General features: G+C 37.0%; 1 long non-coding RNA gene across 1 annotated transcript; it reads left to right on the top strand.

The window, feature by feature from the left end:
- Positions 1 to 22,236, top strand: LOC118162363. The gene is made up of 2 exons (XR_004748420.1): positions 1 to 65; positions 22,081 to 22,236. It is a non-coding gene; the product is annotated as an uncharacterized LOC118162363 (long non-coding RNA).
- The last annotated feature ends 23 nt before the right edge of the window (positions 22,237 to 22,259 follow it).

Raw genomic sequence — 22,259 nt, 5'->3', positions numbered from 1 at the left:
ACACTTTGGTCTATTTCTGACATGAGATCTGTCAGGAAAGCAGCAGTATGGACGGCAAGATAAAGGTGAGAAGGTGAAAACCTGAGTAGTTAGTGAAGTAGAAATTTGGTCTCAGAAGTTGACAGTGATGTTAGAACCAGGATCTGGTTCTTCTGTGCATTTGTAGCTACTTCTGACTGTGGCTGACCAGAGTTAAGTGAAAAAGATGCTGAAATTCTGGAACAGAATCATAACCTTTGAATAACCATAAAGCCAACACATAATTTAACTGTACCTTAGAGAAAGCTTTAATTGGCTAGTGTGTATTTTACATGAAATGACAGAATCACAGAATCACAGCATCACAGAAGGGTTGAGATTAGAAGGGACTTCTGGAGATCATCTGGTCCAACACCATTGACAAGCAGGGTCACCTAGAGTATGTTGCATAGGATGGCATCCAGTTGGGTTTTGAATATCTCCAAAGAAGGAGACTCCATAACATCTCTGGGCAATCTGTTCCAGTTCTCTGTCTCCCTTACAGTAAATAAATGTTTTCTCTTATTCAGTGTGTACTTCCTGTGTTTTAGTTTGTGCCTGTTGCCTCTTGTCCTGTCATTGGACACCACTGAAGAGTCCAGCCCCATCCTCTTGACACCCTCCCCTCAGATATTTGTATATGTTGATATACATATACTTTGTCTTCTCTAGGCTAAACAGGCCCAGCTCACTCAGCCTCTCCTTGTATGGCAGGTGCTCCAGTCCCCTAATCATCTTTGTAGCCCTTTGCCCCTTCACTGGACTTGCTCTAGGAGCTCCACATCCCTCTTGTACTGGGGAGCCAGAACTGGACCCAGTACTCCAGGTGTGGCCTCACCAGGCTGAGTAGAGGGGGAAGGTCACCTCTCTCAACCTGATGGCAACACTCTGCCTAATGCACTCTGGGACACCAGTGGCCTTCTTGGACACAAGAGCACATTGCTGACCCATGGGGACCCCAGGTCCCTCTCTGCAGAGTTGCTCTCCAGCAGGTCAGCCCCCAGCCTGTACTGGGATTATTCCTCCCTAGGTGCAGGATCTTTCACTTGCCCTTGTTGAAATTCATGGGATTCCTCACCGCCCAACTCTCCAGCCTGTCCAGGTCTCTCTGAACAGCAGCACAGTCCTCTGCAGTATCAGCCACTCCTCCCCATTTTGTATCATCAACTAACATGCTGAGGGTGCACTCTGTTCCATCATCCGGGTCATTGATGAATAAAATGAACAGGACCAGATCCAGTACTGACCTCTGGGGGACACTACTAGCTACACACTTCCTGCTGCTGTTACAACCCTCTGAGCAATACCATCTAGCCATTTTGCAAACCACCTCAGTGTCCACTCATCCACCTCACACTTCCTGAGCTTGCTTATGCATATGTTATGGGAGAGAGTGTCAATAGCCTTAATGAAGTCACGGTAGACAACATCCACTATTCTCCCATCGAATGATTCGGCTAGTCATTCCATCATAGAAAGCTATCAGGTTGGTCAAGCATGACTTCCCCTTGGTGAACCGATGCAGAGTATTCCTGATGACTTTATCCTCCATGTGCTTGGAAAATAAGAGATCTATGTTTAAGATGGACTTGTATTATAGACTCCATAATGGATTGAGCTGTTCAAATATAGCTGCAGTCCATGACAGCTGTCAGTCACTGTAACTTCACAGAGGCTATGGAGACCAGCCAAACTTTTTCCTAGAAAGTATCATGAGTAGTAGGTACTGATCCTAAATAAGAACTTTGAGCTTATTCCAAGCCTACTCTGCTCAGTACATCGGGGCTGTGAAAGGTTAAATCTTCAAAGGTGTGCGTTGTGGTTCATGACCAATTGCAGCAAAAAGGAAAAAAAAAAAATAACAAAGAAAATGATGGACTCATGGAATAAAGGCTTCTGAGCTGTCCTTGGCTGAAAAAGCAGCTCAAAGGTTTCACATGAGACTGTCATACATCAGTTTATCCTGTAGATCACACAGTGTTGTGTGAGTGCTTTAGGAGGAGTATGGGAGCTGATTAACAACACTGGAAAGAGCAGCAGAAACCTTATTTTCCTGGTGTGGTTCAGGCTATGTCATATGGACCAACCTCAGACTCTCTGGAGCAAAGATCTTTGCACTTCACTGTCTTTCCAGCATGGCAGGGTGGCAGGGAGCGCTGTAGCCCACTTGGATATTCACTTAAAATGCAGCCATCTCATTCTTGCTGTAGGCAGTTAGCTGTGAAAGGTGACACAGAAGGACAAGATGTAATAACTTTAATGAATACTTTCTTAGACAGAAAGGTTCTTAGGCCAGAAATGATCATTATGATAATCTATTCTGAACTTCTGTAAAGCATGGACCACAGTATTTCATTAGAGAATCCTACAATAAGATCAATACTTAACAACAGCTTCAATGAAATGTCAAAACTTAGAATTTTGTAAGGATGTTCATCCCTCTACATTCAGAATAAACACATATAAGATCCTCAAAGTGTGCTGTTATAATTTAGCAACAGATTTTCCTTTTGTGTTCTAAATGAAGCTGGCATATGCTGCTGGCACTTTGAATAGCATTGCCTTACATATCATTCAAACCTGGTGCAGAAAAATACCCTTCTTTTCCTTCACATTTCAGTCTGGTTTTGGACTTTTTTTTTCTTCAATAGATAATAGAGAGTGTGCATATATTTAATAAGATTTTTGTCCTGAACAGGTGAACATAATAGGTAATTAATACAGTCTTTTTGCTGTTCTTAGTAGACAAGTCAGTGCTTACCCATGTAAGGTTCAGAAGAAAGTAACTGAGCTGATGTTGTGGTTTAACCCAGCAGGCAGCTAAGCACCACGTAGCTGTTTGCTCACTCCCCCTGCAGTGGGAGGGGGGAGAGAATTGGAAAAAAAAGATAAAACTCATGGGTTGAGATAAAGAGTTTAATAGAACAGAAAAGAAAGGGATAATAATAACAACAATAATAATAATAATATAAATAAATACATTCACAAAGCAAGTATTGTACAATGCAATTGCTCACCACCCACACTTAGGAAGTTCCACCTATAGGTGGAAGCTTACCTTCCACACTTATGTGTGGTAACAAACCTGGCTTTTAGCCCTAAAATTTTTGAAATTATTCGGGGCATCTCTCATTTGCACAATGCATCATCAGATCTACTAAGTCTTAATACTTAGACTTAATACTTAAGTCTTAACTGTGCCTCTTTTAATGGTAACAGGCAAATCTTATAAATATGATTAATTAACATCTTAGAGGAAAATTGGGAAGCTAATAAATATAATAACGATTTAATTGTTTGCTCAGGGAGTAAAAAGTAGTTTTCAATAAAGTCATATCTTTTTATTAAAAGAAAAGGGTGGACATTCATATTTCTGACAGGGAATTAGCATACATTGTTAACCTTAAGTCTGGACAAAATAAAAATATAATACATGTTATTTTCATGCTTTTAATGATACCGACTTTTAAAAAGACACATTTTAAAAGACAAGAGAATTCTTTTGTTTCAAGATACTTGCATAATGTATCCCATTTGAGAAGTAACATTCTTTTAGATGATTTAGATCTTTTCATTCCCTGAGTCATGATTGCCTTCAATCTCTGGAAAAAATTTTTTGAATTGAAGTTGACACTGAAGTCATCTGTCTTTACAAATATAGAAGTCCCTTCCTTCCTATTACATCAAGTATCTGCCCAGAGAGCATTTACCATTTGGGTTTTGTGGGCAGAATACAACATATGTGCAATTAATTAGTTACTTTTGTCAAAAGAAGAATACTTAATCATAAAAGCAAAAGACTTTTGTTCTCTGCAGAGAACAAGTCGTGCTAAATGAAGCTGCCCCTTCCCTTACCACATCATATATCAGCTTAAGATGTGTTTTTACTTATTAATAAAACAGTAATTAAAAAGAAACCCTGAGTTTTAGCATTATCCAAAATTGAATAACGACATCTATAATACTTTACTGCATTTTCTTTGTGTTACATACGACATTCTCATTTCCATGTGGACTTATTCTTCTAAAGCCTTTCAAACCCTAATCTTTTTTTTTTTTTTTTTTTTTTTTTTTGTATCCTGTGGCCTTGAGCATCCTTCTGTTTCACATTGACTTTATGACCCTGCAGTCTGTCAAATCCTACTCTTTAAAGACAGCATTTCTCTTTCCCATTCTGTAATTTAAGTTTTAGCTTTCTTCTCAATGTTCATTTTTTATTTTTTATTTATTTTTTATTATTTTTTTTAATTTTGTACAATTTTATTGTTGTGTTTGGCCATTATATTTACATATGATGAATGTATATATGATGATTATATTATATATGATGAAATAAACTCTACAAATTGGTGCCTAAATGCCTACTCATCAGAAGACTATGTACCTAAGTACAGAGTCTCATATTCAAAAATGCTGTCATGTGAAACTTACTCTAGTCTTACTGACAGTACTCCATTCAGATATTGGGCTTTGGTGTTCTTATACCAAAGACAAGGTTCATCTCAACAACATTCAGCTAAAAGTCATGAGTCCAGATTAAGACAGTCATCAAAACTCCATCATCTAAAGAGAGAAGATAATAACTTCATCTTAAAATAAGTGTTGACAGATAGAAATTGAGGATGATCTGCTGTTTTTTGCCACCTTCTTTTGTCTGGTGAGACCAATCAGAAGACAAGGGCATTTCCTTGAAATAAGCTATTTACTCATTCACAAAACTACATTAAAAAAATTTGATTGCAGAAGTAGAAAAAAATGAAACATTTCTCTGAAGGAAATTAATCTAAATCAATATTAATGTCAATACTTCAGGTAGCATAAATCACATCAAAGCCAATATTTTTGCTAAATGAATAGAACTATTTTAAAACACATATCTTTATTTTTTTTTTCTTATGCTCCATGAATCTTATATACAGTCAGTATATAAGTATATAAGTTCCCCTCTACCTCATGTTCTGTAGTATCTCTTTTGCCTGAGTGATCCTGAATAATCACAACCATATCTTCTGCAATACAAATCCATGAGAGACTTTGCAAAACAACATGTGTACATGGAAGTGGGCCCAGTTTATTTCATGTAGATAGAAGAGTAATTTATTTTTTTTCCCCTCAAATTTACAAAGAGAAAAGCACTCATTGGCTGTTCTGTTATACATGACTGAAGGGAATTTAAATGAGAGTCACTATACTGCCAGTAATTTGAGGGTGAGGAAATGTTAGTGAAACTGAATTTCAAGGGTTAAATTCAAGATTATCTTATATTGTTTTCCACATGTGACCCTTCTAAGATTATGGCTTTCCTGCTGAGAAGGCTGCATTTGAAATGCACAAGAGACAGCTGTAATAGCTCCTGTACTATAGCTAGTCCTAATAAACAGGTTCCTCTCCCTAGCAGATAAAATAGATAAACCGAATAAGAAGCTAACATGGTAGTTTTGGATCACAGAAACTTCTTTTTATCTAAAATAAACAAACAAAGAAACAAACAAACAAAAAAATCAAACAACAATGACAATACCTGTTGGATTTTGCTCATAACATTGTGGGTTTATCATGGAAATACAATATTAGAACTAAAATAAAAAAGGAGGTAATATAGACACAAGGCAAAATATTTAAATTTTGCAATTTAACAATTTTTAAAGATACAAAATATAAACAACCTTTAAAGACCCTCAGTATTTTGAGGAGTTATACTGGCATTTAACTCTTTGATTACTAGAAATTACACAGAGAATGTTGTACTTCCATTCATCCTGGCTAGGAGGATTTAATACTTAGAAGCTGGGATGCAAGAGATGGGGATACTGAAACAAAAACTTGCATTCCCCTTCGTTAGCAATATCCTAACATATGATAAGAGTTAGGTAATGCCTGTGCCCAAATTCCCATTGAGTACTCCCAGGCTTGAATGGAAAATCTTAAGGGAGCCCCACAGCTCCCTTTAGCTCATCACAGAATCGAGCCTCCAGGATGAGCAAGAAAACTGGGTTCAGAAGTAGTCTGGAGGGGCAGTCAGAGGGGATAGAGGTTCATGTTGGTAAGATAGTGAAAACCTGTGTTTAACACTTTAATCTGGTAATATCAAAATCTTTGCATGGAAAGGTAAATAAACCCTACTTCCCAGACTCTGTGTGGTTCCACTGATGCAGTTGAAGTGGTGAGTGGAATAGAAAGGCTGAAGGACCAGGGCTTTTGTTAATTGCATTTGAGGAAGACTGAAAAGGTGGCTGGAAGGAGTAGCTCCTTCAAAGAGAAAAAAAAATGGTCATGTTGTTTAGGAGCAATCACTGTCTGTCTGCCTTGGTCTGAAACTGTACAAACACTGGAACTAGATTTTCAGTTTCCCACATTGAAGGAATGTGTCTAGAAGGAATGTGTCTATAACCTGAAATGTTTTATCTACAGAAATGGTGGATCTGAAAGCAAATGCTCTGTGATACTTAGTGGAATATGTATTTGAATATGTATTTTGGCCAGCAGACTCAACTTTGAAGATTAAATAATGCTGATCACCTCTCCAGAGTGATTTGACAATTTATCTTACTTAATTGGGTTTCAGTTAAGGTTGAGGGATTTAGCTTGGCCTACCGCCCATCTAGATCATAGGAGCCAACAAAAATCATTTAAAAATAAAGGTACAAATTCCAATTTAGCTTCTGTGGAGGTCACATGTAATTTGTTTTGACTTAGCTTTATTTTCTCATAATTTTACTCTAAAAATAGTGTAACAACAACATTCAAGCTTTCACAAACTTTTTAAACAGCTATCTAGACACATTGTGTTAATTTGGGGGGATGGCTTGAATGTTTGGGCATGTATTTTATATATTTAAAAAATTTCTCCAATATTCAATATATCCTTGAAAGTGCATTTTAATCCAAACCCTTCCTTCTTTCTTTCCCTTACTCCTTCCAGTGTCTTACAACATACACAATAAGAAAAAAAAATGATTTTTCTCTACCATTCTCTCCTTTTTTCTTTCAATGGTGATATTTAAAGCCTGTGACCAAATTAAGAAACTCTTATAAAGTTATAGACTAGTCCTTTCCAAAATTGTCTGCCGAACCCTATTGCTTACAGAGGCTTTCCAGTTAATAGAATAATGATATGCAGGAATTTTTGACCTTACAGTACTTATAATCAAAATGTTTTTGAAGATCTTTTTGCAAAAATATGTGTAACAATGCCTGGTCAATGTTTTTATGGCAAAATTGCTTTGCAGAGGAAAATGGGGTTTGGAAATTACCTGAATTTGTGCTTACGTTGGGAAATTCTGAATTTGCCTTGTGGGTTATGCGCTGTGGCTTTCCAGCCTCAACCAGACTCCTCTGCCAGACTTCAAATCTTCTTCAGGTATCACCAGGTCCCATCCATCACCACAGCAATGCTGCACTGGAGTTATGGTCAAAAGAAAAAAAAAAAAAATCCATTCAAAATAAATGACTCTTAAAACTCAGAATCAGAATGTCCTTCTGCAAAAATAATTTGAGACACCTTTGGCCTTCTTCTGAGGAAAACTGAGTGCCCATGAATTATGCTATCTCCAGCTGGACCACCAGGTGTTGAGAAGTTCTGAAAAAACAAGTTCTTCCAGATATGACCTGTAGCAAAACTTTTGCATAGACTGGAGGTTAAGGTTAGATTATTAAAGCTAAATGAACTTAAAATATTCTTGCTAACATTTCATTGACTTTCAGATCCATATTTATGTACTAGAGTTAATGGTCTGATTTTCAGAGCTCTTTCTTTGACTCACAATGACACAATGACACTGCTTATTTCTCATCCTTTTTTTTTATTTTATTTTATTTTAAAAAAACCTATCCTAAAGATAGGTTTAAGACTTCAAATTATTCTTCTCTTTCTGTTATCAGATTATCTCTGTGGTTGTATTAATTGTTGGGCAATGAAAAGGCATATGCCTGAAAAGGCATATTACACTTTTAGACTAAGAGGAAAAGTGCTATTGTCAGGGGGAGTTTAAATATTTTTTAAAAGATTTAATGTGAGTGATTATATTGTAAGGTCATGCATTCACCTAGGCAGTTTTCTGCATATCTGTCAGAAGAAGAAGACATATATACAGACTGGGAAAACAAATGTGCTTTCTCTAAGGAGTTTAAAGGGATTTAGAGAGTGCAGCACAATGAATTCAGTTTTTTCCTACTGCAGCTGAAATTCTCACTGCTCTTGGCTTCCTAGCAACAGTGCCTTCCTAACTCATGACTGGAGACAGTACAGATATAAATCAGTCTGTCATTCATCATATAATTGATCAATCTATTGGCATTCCTCACAAGAACTAATCTATATATTTTAGCAAAGATATAAAATGCCAGCAGTGGGTACCAACATAATGCAAATAATATAAAAAATGACTTTTTTGTTTACAATTTCTCTGTCCCATCAAGTTCTTTCTCACTTCCTCTCCCAGTATATCCTGAATGATTCAGAGACTATGGATATCATATAGCATGTCAAAAACCATTCCACATTTGAAAGATGAAATGCTACGGGCAAAACCCCTAGCATTTCACAGATTTGCCGTCCTTCTTGTCTTCTTAGGACACTTCATTATATCATCTCCTGCTATTAAGGAAGTGCTCTGTGTATCCAGCCTCTCTTAGAAACCTTCCTCACAGCTCCTCCAGTCTTATTGACTAATATTTTTTCTCTCTCCATTCAAGTTGCCCCACCCACACAAGCAATTAATTATGGCTACATTTCCAAAATAACTCTTCAGGTGCAGATTTACTGGGAAAAAAAAAAAAGAAAAAAAAAAAGAAAAAAAAAGCCATTTCTCCTTCTTCTACTTCTTTTCCCCTCTCACTTCACTGATGCAACACTGAACCCTCCCATGACCCCAGAAATCTGGGATATTGGCTTCTCTGTGAGTTTTGAATACTGGAAGGTGATTTGAGCTGTTTTCTCTCTCTTATCACCTTCAAAACTATACTCTCCACTGCCTCTCTAGTATGATTAGTAGGAATTAAAAACCCAATTAATTTTCAAGGTGCAATTGGATTAGCTTATTGAGATGGATTTATGAGGAGGCTATCTAGTATATCAGACTAACGGACTGATGATGAACTTTGTCACAGAAATGTTTTCTTAAATTTTATACTCACAGAAGCTTGGGTTATACATTTATACATCATTCAGTCCTTTTTCCTCATGAAAACAATTATTATTGTTAAATCCACCTTGCTTTTCACTGATCAAATTTGAAGTCAGTCTAACTTTACCTTCAGTTTTCTTGTCTGTCCTTGTCTGTCCTTGAAAGTCCTTATCTTTTATGTGGTCTTTCTTCAGACTGTAAGATCTTGTCCTCAGAAAAACACGAATGCTTCCCCATTCAAAAATGTTCATATTTATACAGGACAACCTCTACTGACTTTGAAATTTATGCTGAATTTGGAAAGATGCACACAGATGAACAAAAAAATAGTGATTTGAGAATAAGGCTATTGTTTTCTTTCTTGTGGGCATTTTCAGTAGTTACCAGTGTAACATTTGGTTTACAGAAACCTCTTCCAACAGTGAGGACTGGTAAATCCCCTTTGCTGATGTTAGAAATAGAGATAAATATGAAAGTTAAGTAGTTGAGAGAAGAATAATATACCGCGTCTTGATGTCTTCTCAGAGACATGGGTTTAGAATATTAATTCTGCAAGTGACTTTACATTCTCTATTGTACTCAATTCCATTCTCAAGACTTAGAGTGGTGAGAAGATTTGCACTTCAGTATATTTTAGCTCTATGCTAATGCATCTCTTTAAGATAATTCAAGCTAGATAGCAGTGAACCTTATCCAGTTAGGCTTTTGATAACATATTTGTGTAATGTGAATAATCTTAGCTTTGCTTAGCACTGGTGCAGAAATTTTTAACTCCCTGTTTTTTTTTGTAGAACTACGTTGTGGGTTAACCTGGCAGGCAGCTAAGGCCCACACAGCTGCTCTCTCACTGCCCCTCAATGGGATGGGAGAACTGGAGAGGTAAAAGTGAGAAAACTCATGGGCTGAGATAAAAACAGTTTAATATTCTAGGTAAAGGAAAAACTTCACACAAGGAAAGCAAAATAAGGAATTAATTCACTACTTCCTATGGGAAAGCAGATGTTCAGCCATTTCCAGGAAAGCAGGGCTCCACCATATGCAATGTCTACTTAAGAAGACAAAAGTCATCACTCTATATGTCTGCCCAAGAGTCCAGCAGCTTGGAATGAAATCCATGTGAACTATGTCATCGATTCATTACATGGTTTTTAATATAGCAATGGGGTTGACTGTTTATGTGCTAAATGTAATAAATTAGTTTTGTTTTTCATGATATAATGTTCCTGAGATGTTGCTTCTATCTATCTATCTATCTATCTATCTATCTATCTATCTATCTATCTATCTATCTATATTTGAAGAGTTGAAGTAATGGAGGAACCTCCATTCAAGGACATTAAAAAGTTAGCTTTGTAAGCAGGATATTAGCAAAGTCAAGGGTACTGCTTGCATTCAGAAGGGTTTCCCATCAGGTGTTAATACTCTTAAACTGGGTTCTGAGTGAACAATAATTCCAAATACTGAAAAAGTATCATGCAGTTTACAGCTTAGATTTTCTGTGCTATTGATATTACCCATGATGTTGCAGCTTTTATGCCAGGATTCTAATAAAAGAAAAATAAACTTTTTTTCTTTAGTAAATTGAATCAAGTTAGCATGAATGAAGATCCAGAATTATTCATTATTTTTGGTCTTATTGATCTTAGGAAGAGAGTAATGTTCCTTGTTCTTGTTGTTGTGTTGAGTGATAGAACTATATGTATAAAAGAGCAAAGAACTTAAGATGCCAAAAAGGTTTACACAAATCATCAGTCAAAGAAAATGTACAGCAAACTCAATTTATTCCAATGCAGCAATGTCAGAAAAGAAGTCATTTTATTCAGAGTTTAAATAAATAACCTGAATCTGGAGTTCCAACTAATAAGCAAAATAATAGTCATTTTCATTAAAGTAACAGTTCAAAAAGTCCAGAGATTTGACATCATCTGGATAGCATGCGATGCTCTAGAGAGAGATCAAAACAACCCAACTAACTGCAAAGACTGCTATTTATTGCAGAGATGACCTCTAAAAAGTCATCTGGGAAAAATATGAAAAAAGATAGAGACAAAAAAGGTCAAAATTTCAAATCATAACACTTCTGGAACTTTTGTTAACTCTTGGGCAATCTTTTGAAGGTTTTTTTTTTTTTTTTTTTTTTTTCCTTTATATGCTTTCTCAACTTTCTACTTTGTCTTTGATCCTCCTCCAGTAGCTTCATGATCAAAGCAGTATTCTAAGATAAATGTAGTAATTGATTGTAATTGTAGTAGGAGCTGCTTTGGGAAATAATTCTACAAAATGGTATTGTAGTCAAATAAGGAAAGAGCCCAAGCCTTCTTCATTCACTTCTGCTTTTTTTGTTCTTGAAACTTGAAGATTCACATATTTTTCTAAATGTTTGCTCTCCCAAGTCTTCTTCAGGACCTCCCTTATCTCGACCTTTCCCCCCTACTCTAAAAAAACTTTGCTTTGCTAAAGGATAATGATCCAAAAGATGATCACAGATATGTAAGGATATAATTACAGGGAACTTTTACATGGAATGGGACTCTTCAATGCAGATGAGAGAAGACTGAGGGAAGATACCAGAGATTTATACACTTCTCTGAGTTTTTAATGAATATGGTGAGAAATGTTGCTCAAAATAACCAAAGGAAGTTGTCTATATATCCCTGCATGTAATTAGGTTATGGGATTGCTTTCTACAACATGTTGCAGATATCAAAGTTTGCATGGATTCAACAAACAAGTAGGAAAACAACAACAACAACAACAACAACAACAACGAAACACCCCAAAACATTAAGGGTTATTTGATATAAAAACAATACATCTGTCTTAAATTTTGTGAGTTATATATTGTTTGAGCCTAGGAAGTTCCTGTTCCCTAGACATCCATTTGTGACCAGTGTCAGAAACAAGTTAAGGGTCTTTGATATGACTTGGCAGGTTAATCTTGTCTTCCTGTTGGCACTGGCTCTCTTTGAGCTGTCCTTTTTTCCCCCTGGCTCCTTTCCTCCCCCTGGAGGCCATGTTTGTAATCTCTTCATTGCCTTTGACACCTACTGCCTCATCTCTGAGATATACCTTTACTCCAGATGAGCTCTCTTGTTCCATTTCCTGAAGGATGTTTTTGACAAATACATAAGAAGCAGTAGGAAACAGGAGCAATGTGATGCCAAGGAAGATCTTTGCTTCTGCTGGGAAATCAGTCATAGCTTAGCTTGGAATGTAACAAACAAAGATAATCCTCTATGTATTTACATGCAGTTGTCAACTACAATTAGGTCCTGCCAACTTCAAGAGATCTGAACCTGAATTACAAAAGAGCAGATTATGGTTATTCAGGAAAGTGGTAAGTATGTCCCTGGAAGGCAGCTCTGAAAGGCAGGGTTGTGGTTTACTCAGGAAAGCTACAAGAAATTTAAGGACAGCTTTCCCCAGATGCAAGAACAGTTATCCCAATGTTTAGGAAAAGCAACAGAGGTATCAGGAAGCCAGAATGACTAAACAGAGAATTCCTAGTGGAGCTCCAATGCAGCAAGGCAGTATATTGGAGGTGGAGGTAAAAGACAGGCTACAAATTAGGAATTTAAAAATGCTGCCTGACCACAAAGGGATGATGTCAAGATAACCAAAGCTCATTTGCAGTTAAGACTTGACAGGTGCCTGAAAGACAAGAAACAGAGCTTCTACTGATATATTAGTAGCAAAAAGCTGAATAATGTATATGTGAACCCACTGCTGAATGGTGTGGATGATTTTGTGACTGGAGACAAGATAAGGATGAGGTACTCAATGTAGTTTTTTTCTAAGTCTTCACCAGAAAAGTCTCCCAAGAATCTGTGCTTACAGTCTGAGTTCAAGGAGAGAGCTTCCAGCAGTGGGTGATGGTCAAGTGAGGGATTACTTCAAAGAACTTAACTTAATAGAGCCCATGAAACTTAGGCTACATTCAAGCCACTGATAAAATCAGCTGATGTAGCAAAGACACTGTATTTTATAAATCAGTGGAATTCCGTGACAAATGCAAATATTACCCTCACCTTCAAAAATGTCCAATACGATGATGCAGAGAACTACAGGCTGGTCAGTCTGAGTTTGGTTCCTGAGAACAGCATGGAATGAGTCCTCTTGAAACATAATTTTGGTCACAAGAAGGAAGCTACTGGGAACAGTCAGAATGGATTTGCTAATGGTAAGTCATGCTTGACCAACACAATTGCCTTCTGTGACTTGTGGACAATGGAAGAATAGTGGATGTCATTTACTTTGACATTATCGAGGTCTTGGACGCTGTCCCTCACAATATACTTGTACCAAAGTTGTGACATTATGGTCACTATTGTGGGTGGAAAATACTGGTTGGATTATCAGCTGTAGAGGGTAGTGCTTAATGGGTCATATTCAGTCAGGCAGTAGGTAACAAGAGGAGTACCACAAGGGACTTGTCGTACTTAACATCTTTATCAGTGTCCCGAAAGAGGTGACAGAGTGTTCTGTCAGACTTCCATATGACAATATACTGGGGGCAGGTCTGTTGCTACAGTCAAAGGCAGGGCTACTATCCTGGGGGACTTAACCAGGAAAGAGGAATGGACTAACAGAAACCTTATGAAATAAATTAAATTAGTTTTCCCATATGCAAAGTCCTGCATATGGGAAAGAAAAAACCCTGGTGATGGGACAGGCTGGGGACTAGCTGACCAGGGAGCTGCTCTGCAGAAAGAGGAGGACAGGGAGCTGAATAAGAGCCAACAGTGTGCCCTGGAAGCATGACAGGTGATTACAATTTCCTGGGCTGCATTAACATGGACACAGCCATGGCCATATAAAATGGAGTGATTTTTCCCTTTACTTGACACTTGTTAAACCATAGCTGGACAACTGCACCCAGCTTTGGGCTCTCAAGTACAGGAGTAAAGTTACTCCAACAATAAACTACAAAGAGTTCAGCACAGGGACTCCAGTTCAGTCATGGCTTGAGCACTTGTTTTGTGAGGTGAACCTGTGGGATCAGGACTGGCTCAGCGTGGAGATGAAATGGTTTTGGGGGCACCCAATGGCAGTCCTTGGTACCTGCAGGGGAGCTGTGAAGAAGTCAGAGCAGGGATTTATTTTCACAATAGTGCATGGTGGGATGATGAAAGACAACAGGCATGAGTTGAAACAAGAGAGGTTTCATCTAGATGAACACACTAGGTGACCAACTCTATAAAAGGAAAAGCTTTTACACCTTGAGGGCAGCCAAGCCCTGGATCTTATTGCCCAAGAAGGCTATACTATCTTTTTCTGTGGAGCTTCTCAAGACCACATGGGACAAAGCCCTGAGCAACTTCGTCTGGTCTCACAGCACAGTCTGCTTGGAGCAGGAGATCAGATTAAAGAACTTCTGAGGTTCATTTCAGCCTCAGTCATTCTGTAATCATATGATTCCATTTGAACCTGTCTGCATTCAATTCCTTTCTGTATTTTTTTGATTAGCATCTACTGGTTTGATGCCATTATCAATAAAACCAATGGAAAGTTTTCCTTGATTTAGGCTCCAATTCAGCAAGGTACCTATGAACATGCAGAATATAAATTTGAACCTGTAAGTTTTTCAGACTTGAATTAATAATGGTCAGGCTATCAGATAGCTTAATAAACCCTCCATGTATACTGAAATAATTTTGCTTTCAATTGGTCACTAATTCTTCCATTAGGAGGCATAAAAAAGAAAATCTTGACTTCTTTGTCTTCATCAAACCCTAAGGATTTCAGCTTCATTAAAATTGTTCCTATTCTATTTTTCAAGTTGAATTTCTGAAATTTTCAGTTTCAATATCCTTGGAGGAACTATGCTATTTTGAAGACTAAACATCTGCTGCTGCCATTGTTTGATAGGGATACTCTTGATGCCATTTTTAATGACTGTCATAATTCTGTTTGGTTCTCTTTATACTTAATTAAATTTGGTCAAGTCTTTTAGGAAGGCCAGTTGTCATCAATATGAATAAAGTCAAGATAATCAAAATTGCAATATTTTAATTAGCTGAATCGAGGTATCCGTGATGTGATATAGTTATAGTTCATCTTGGCACATGGCAGTCTGAAAATCTGAGGAAAAAATTGTGCTAGATTTTCATCATAAATCTTGTGGGTTTGGAAACTATGCTATCCAGATCTGGACTCTGTTCATCTGACCTGCTGACTGTAAATCTGCTGTCTGTCTAAAAACGTCTGTTTCAGAAAAAGCACAAATAAATCATACACACTGTGACCACTGAAAATAAACCAAAAAACTTTACTCTTGAATTTGAAGGTAAGCTTTAATTTTAAAAGGGTTCAGTTTAACAGCTGAATGAAAAAGAAAAGGATTAAGTTGAGAACAATAAAAGGTAAGGTCTAACATGCCCAGATTTAATATTTTTATCAGAGCAGTAGCCCTGTTATCATTTATTTGTAACACTCTGCAGTATATGAAGTTTCCAAATATTTCCAAAACAGAAATAAGGCATAACCCGGGCCTTAAAAGATTAAATGATGAGATAAGATTCTACCTCCTTCCCACCCACCCCGCCAAAAACAAAACAAAACAAAACAAAAAAAAAAACACACCAACCAACCAAAAAAAGAAAAAAACCAACAAAACCATGAAAAAAAAAAAAAAAGATGGTTTAGCAGATGTAGAAAAATTGATTTGGATACTGACAGCAAAAACTGGATATTGCTTTTCTAAAAAGCATTGGAAATGAGAGTTGGCAAAATGAACTCAGACTCATTGATTTAAAGGAATTTAACAGCTATACCATCCTAAGTCAACGTTATTTTCTTGCCTAGGGAATGACATCTGATGCCTTATCATATACTCTACTTCACTGAATCCAAAAGAGATAAAAATTGTGGGGAGTTTGGTGGTGAAGAAGATATGAGAGAATGGGCAATTTGGCCCTACTTCTCTGGGCTGAATCACTTAAGAACAATTCCCTGGTATAACCTGTTTACTCATACAGTGTCATTGTACAAAGACCACGGTGAATCCTTAGCTGTGCTGCTCAGTATTTGCCAGGTTACATTCTTCAGACCATGCCCATTCACAGAATTTGTACCCATCAAGGAAAGCTGAAAGAGTCCCCTTTCATCATGGGAAACATATAGAAATTACAGGATATGAGAAAAGCACTTGCAATATAATGGCATGCCAGTTAGCAGTTGCTAACTCAGTTTAAGGAAGGAGAATGGCGATCACCATGTGTGACCTGCATAACTGGCCAGTGAATTCTACCCCATAATCCTTCCACTGAACCCCAGATATATTTAGAAATGAGACAGAGACTTTAGGTCTTAAAGCAGGTGTACACATCTTAGAAAAGTGAAGTATATTATCCTTTTTTAGATTCAACCTCTGTGGAAGATGAATGTGGGTACTCTGTTTCTGAAACTAGGTCAGTCTGTGAAGGCTCCCCTTATAAACTTTCTACTCTACACCGTCCTTCTCCAGGAAGAGTGAAATGACAGTAGATCATCTTTGGCAGACTGTATACAGGGCTTGTAATTAGAAGAAAACTTCTGAGCTCAAGATTGTTTCAAACCTCTCATGCATTTTATGAGGTACTTAAAATTAGATTAAAGTAATCACCATCAATATGCCATTTTAATCTCTAAGAAAAATTGACATATTGTCAGTTTGATAACTATTCCAGTTGTTGAAGCCTGCTCAGATTTAAATATGTCCTCAGGAGCCACAAGCTTTTGCACATTTAGATGCAGGTCTTCTTTGCCAAGGAAACATCATTGTTGTCACTTATAATAAAGCATTGATAGCCATTTCCAACGTGTTTTATCCTCAAGCATCAGCACAAGTATCAGTAACAGCACAATTTTCTTACCAATGAGCAACAAAGAGCTGTACAAGAAATTTTAATTTGATTGAGACTAAAGTTTTGTGGGAGAAACTAATATTAAGTTTGTAACTTGAAAATTAGGTAGATGAGTGGACTGAGACATCTATACGTTTTCCCTCTTTTAATTTGTATTTTTTTCAAATGATTCCCATTATATATTACTAATGGTACTGCACAGATGTTCCAGTCAACACTGGGAGCTCATCATGCTAGGGATTATATGAGCACATGGGAAAGATTTTTAGTGTCACAGAGACATATGGATACAGAGGTCATTTTTATCCAGGGAAGTAACCTGGATTTAGCAGTCAGTTCTCAGGGTGGTGGCATGGCTGTGCCTTTGCTCCATGACAGTAACATTTAACCTGCTGCTGAATCTGGGCTCTTCTGAAGTAGAAACATGTCCCTTGAGGACAAATAGTAGAGGGGGATATAAAACTAACAGATGCTATGTGTGAGTCCAAGATGATGATAAAAGGAGAAGGTCTTGACTGAAACAAAGATAAAAGCTCATGAAAAGACTTAAGCTTAAATAGACTTTTAAATAAGATAATATGACTGGACAGTGAGCATTTCAGGTAAGGTTTCACAGGAAGATTCCAGATAACTGTGTGTAAAGGTTGCTTCAGAGACCAAATTACTCTCTCATTAAGAAGTGATTGAACTGTGCATTTAGTCACATGGTCTAAACTTTTGGGTAGACCTGTGCGGTGCCAGGAGTTGGACTTGATCCTTATGGGTCCCTTCCAACTCAGGATATTATATGATTCTGTGATTCTATGATTCTATGATCCCCACTACACCTCTGCTGAAGGAAATGGAAGCTCCAAGTTTGATGTAATTGGCCAGATTAGGATGCAAATTGCTCTCAGAATTTCTGTATTTATCAGACTTGAAATCAAATGGTGCAATCTTGATGCTGTTCCAATCAAACCTGGGCAAGCACCTGGCCCAGATCCTTTTCAGCAGTCCTGATGGGCTGCTGTAGGACCTGGACACTCTTCCTTTTGGCAGAGAATTTCAAACTGTTTTCTTTTACAAATTGGAAAGGAAATGCCACAATATATTGAAAGGCTCAGTGACTCTACCATCGAAGCAGTCCAATACTGCTTTCAGTTCTACGTACCCTGGCTGTCAGCCAACAAGAGATTTCCTTAGGTAGAAAAATCCCGTGCCAGCTGGATTCACCAGGTCTGTGGCCTTCTTGTACTATTACAGTGGCACAGCAGGCCTCTAAGACTGGTGAGAAACTGGCCTTGAATTTCCAAGTGAAAAAGCAGGGATTTTTTCTCTCCAGAAAATTGTTTTAGCAGATAATGCTGAAAGTCAGTCTTTGCTCCTTGACAAATGTCATTTATTTTTGTCAGAAAGAAACATGTGAAGACCAGAAAATTTTAGAAAGGTGTTTCCAATGACCTGTGAATGTAACTCCTGTCATCAAGGTATCAGAGAAGAAATGGAGGTCAAGGACACCAAAATATTCTTTCCTTATCATAGGACTATGTAAAGTTTAATCCAGCTGTGGTCTGGACAAGTGGCTGTAAGACTGGAAGTGATGCCATGCTTTCCAGTGTTATAGCTGTGTGATCTCCTTGCACTCATGCTAATTCTTTACCTATCCTAGAGGGTCCACTATAGAATGATTTTAAATAAGCGCATTGAACACTTCAGTTAACACTGTCTGTCAACAAGCATGTATTTTGCAAGCAATTCGCTAAAAGTGTCATCGTCATATCGTGCATTAATGATCCATACAATCACCTGTATCACAGGACATATGCTAGATCTTAAACTGAATCTTTTAACTTAACTATGTAGCGGAATCAACAGGTTCAAAGAACAAAGTTCCAAAGTTATTTCCCAAGGTTTATTATGTTGTTTGCTGACATCCAGATTCTGACTAGAACCATTAGCATGTTGAAATCTTTTGTGAGAAAGGCTGATTGCACCATGTCTGCACATCCAGGGAAACAGAGAAGGCTCTATAGAGAGGAAAAAAAGAAAAGTCTATGTGCAGGACTTTGGCTCCAAGTCTGTAGACTCCAGAGACTTGAGTGATTCGAGAGTCTTTGGTATCAACACTTTTGGGAAGGTCTTAATTGCTAAGCAGGTGCTGAAAGATGTACTACCAAAGAAGAAAGGAAAATATTTAGCAGTGTTATGTGGGTTATTTTAAATGACAGTTTCTTGTCCAAGAGATGTCCCAGGTATCCAAAGAGTATTAATCTAGGTTAAAAAAAATAATAATAAAAAATCAGAGAAAGAGGCCTACTAATAGAATAGTTGTTTTGCATATACATAGAGTTATCCTGGAGATTCAGGCTTCTTGTCCTGGCCCTAATTACTTGTATTGGGAAATAAATATATGTAGAAATCAGTTCCTGTGGCAAGAATTATGGTTTAGTGGAGGATCTGTTACTGTTAGGTCAGAGGTTGGACTAGGTGATCTTGGAGGTCTCTTCCAGCCTAGATGATTCTGTGATTTTGTGAACTGGCCAAGGTTTGTGATCCTTTTCTGATTCTACAAGAAGGTAGGAAACTTATTCAGACAGAATGATTTTGCCATACCAAACTCCATTTAGGTTGCCTTCCTCTGTCCATAATTGGCTGATGTGTACTCCTAAAGAGGATTACAGAACACAGACTCTGTGCAGCCCAAACGAGTTTTTTTTTTCTTCTTTTTTTTCTTTTTTTCCTTCTTTTTTCTTTTTTTTTTCTCTCTTTTTTTTCTTTCTTTTCTTTCTTTTTTTTTTTTCTTTCACATGGGCTTACTTTCCTAATCTTCAGTGTCTTGTGTATTAAAGACTTAATGAGCGAGGCAAAATCTTTGTGTCCCAGGTAAAGGTAATGCCTCTTCTGTCCTACATGTTTGGTAAGTGGTCTTCACCTTAATGTATTATTTTGAGTCCATGTCCTCCAAAACATAAGATTTGAGGCTGTTTGGTGTTCTGAAAAACAAACAAACAAACAAACAAACAAAACACACACAAATTTAGAAAATGTCCTTGCTTTTCCTAATTGAAGGCTGAGGTGGCAGCTATCCACTAAAGGGCCTGTTTTGTAATCTGAGTAAAGCAATTTTTTTCTGGGAGAAAAAAACATAAATAATGCACTGAAAGACACTGAAAGACTCCATTATGCTGCATTACTCAGGAATGGGATGAGGGATGGAGATCTGTAGCAGATTCTAATGATTCTAAAGATATGAAGGAGAATTCTGGATTTTTTTACATCTAATGCCTTTCAGCATTGCAAAATTTTCTTTTAATATTACTTCTCTGTAGAGGATACGAGCAAGCCTTCTTAGGGGAGTGTTATTCATAAGTTTTCAACATTCTATTGAACCTATGACAGCAGAAGGAACCTTGTGCTGCTTCTTTTGCTCTACAAGAACACAAGTTCTCTTAATTTTAGTATTGATGGACCTTTCAAGTATAATTATCTTGTCTGACCAAACCATGGACACATTGCTTGACACAGCTACTAATCACAACTACTTTTTTTGTCAATAACTGGTTCACTCTTATTTAGCTTTTCTTTTTCTCTCTTTTCCCTATTTCACTGACCTTGGATACCAATTCAAACTTGTAGTTTAAATCATACAAGAGACTTTTCAATAGAGCTTTTAATCTGAAGTTAAATTGGATTTCTATGTATGTTGAGCCTCTGTTAGATCAGATTCTTCATAGGCTCTCTTTTAAAGTTCATGAGAAAGGGAAAGTTCTGTCATGATTTGAAGTGATGAGTTTTTTAAATATCATTTTAGTTATTGTCTATTGTCTTAAGTCATGGCTTATGAAGTAATGTAAGGCTATCACGGTTTCTTCAGAAAGCCAAATAATAGAAAATACATTCAGCTGAAACCTCTGAATATAAACCTGGTTGACTTCCAGTGAATTATCCCAAAGAGATAGAAGAGATGAAAAGCCAAACAAAAGTACAACATTTTTTTTTCTTATATTTACTGATGCCTACACAAGAGCTATAGAGCAAGACTGAAATTGTAATAAACCTCATAATGTATATTTTGGAAGGTTTCTTGTGCGTCTTGGCATAAATGTCCAGTGTATAGAAGCCCAACGTCACTTTTTTATTGAATCCAGCCCCAGGTGTTCTCACATAATTAAGTGGGAAATATTGTAATACATACAGAATATTCTGTTTTAAATTTTACTGTTTCAAAGCTCTCACAACCAGTCTTGTTAGACTTGCTTTCACAACTCATTAATGTCATTCAAAAATAATGAGCAGATTGAATTTATATTATAAAATGTGAATAAAATAGAAGCAGGCATAAGTTCAAATACCAATGCATTTCCTTTGTCATCAGACACACTGCCAATGTTTGCTTCTCATATGGGATATAGAAATGATTTATAAAGCAATAAAATAACTATGGAAGAAGAACTGTACATCTTGGATACTTCCAATCCTTATTGTTTTATATAGTCATCATCTCTAAATTCTGCAATCCAATTCAAGTACTCTCTTGTGCAAATGTGTTTACAGAATATCCATAATAAAGGTGTGTAGACATGGAAACTAAAGAAAATAATTATTAGACTGTTTCTCAAAGTGACATTTAGATATTAGCTGTTTCTTCATGTGGTCTTCCAGTACAGCTCTGAGACATCAGAAAACTAAATTGAGCAATATCATCCCTGACAGGATGCAAGGAAACAAGCAGCCTTCATTTACAGAAACATATCTGAAAGAGAAATTCAGAATAAGAAATGATCAAATTCATCTTCAACTGTGAAAGTCACATAAGCTCAATTGACCTATAGGAATAAATCTCAACTATGAAGAACTTTAATAATACATATTTACATACAAGAATGAAATATTCTTCCACTCTGTAAAAAGAGAAAGGAAGAATTAAATATTTTATGGAAGTTGAATCAGATTTTTGTGATCTCCTGGATTTTTTTGGGGGAAAGAATAAAATTAATGCTCATATGTGGGAATGGTAACAAACTAGTAGAATTTACTAAAGTTTCTCGCATATATGCATTAGCTCAGAATTGCAGTATCTTTGGATGATAACTTCTGTTCTTGTCCAACTCCAGCCTGGCCACAAACATAATCAGAGGCAAGACAGAGTCCATGGTAATCCTAAGCCAAGAGGAAATTTGTTCTGCTGGATAGCCATTTCCTCAACAGTCCAACCACTTTCCAGTCCAGTCTCCATATGCTGCAAAAGAGGAGCCCAAAGATGAATAAAGAAAAAGGAAAAGAAATGAAACCT

This window comes from Oxyura jamaicensis, chromosome 2 (genome assembly GCF_011077185.1).
Source record: "Oxyura jamaicensis isolate SHBP4307 breed ruddy duck chromosome 2, BPBGC_Ojam_1.0, whole genome shotgun sequence".
NCBI classification, from domain to species: domain Eukaryota; kingdom Metazoa; phylum Chordata; class Aves; order Anseriformes; family Anatidae; genus Oxyura; species Oxyura jamaicensis.
This window is presented reverse-complemented; position numbering and strand designations above follow the sequence as displayed.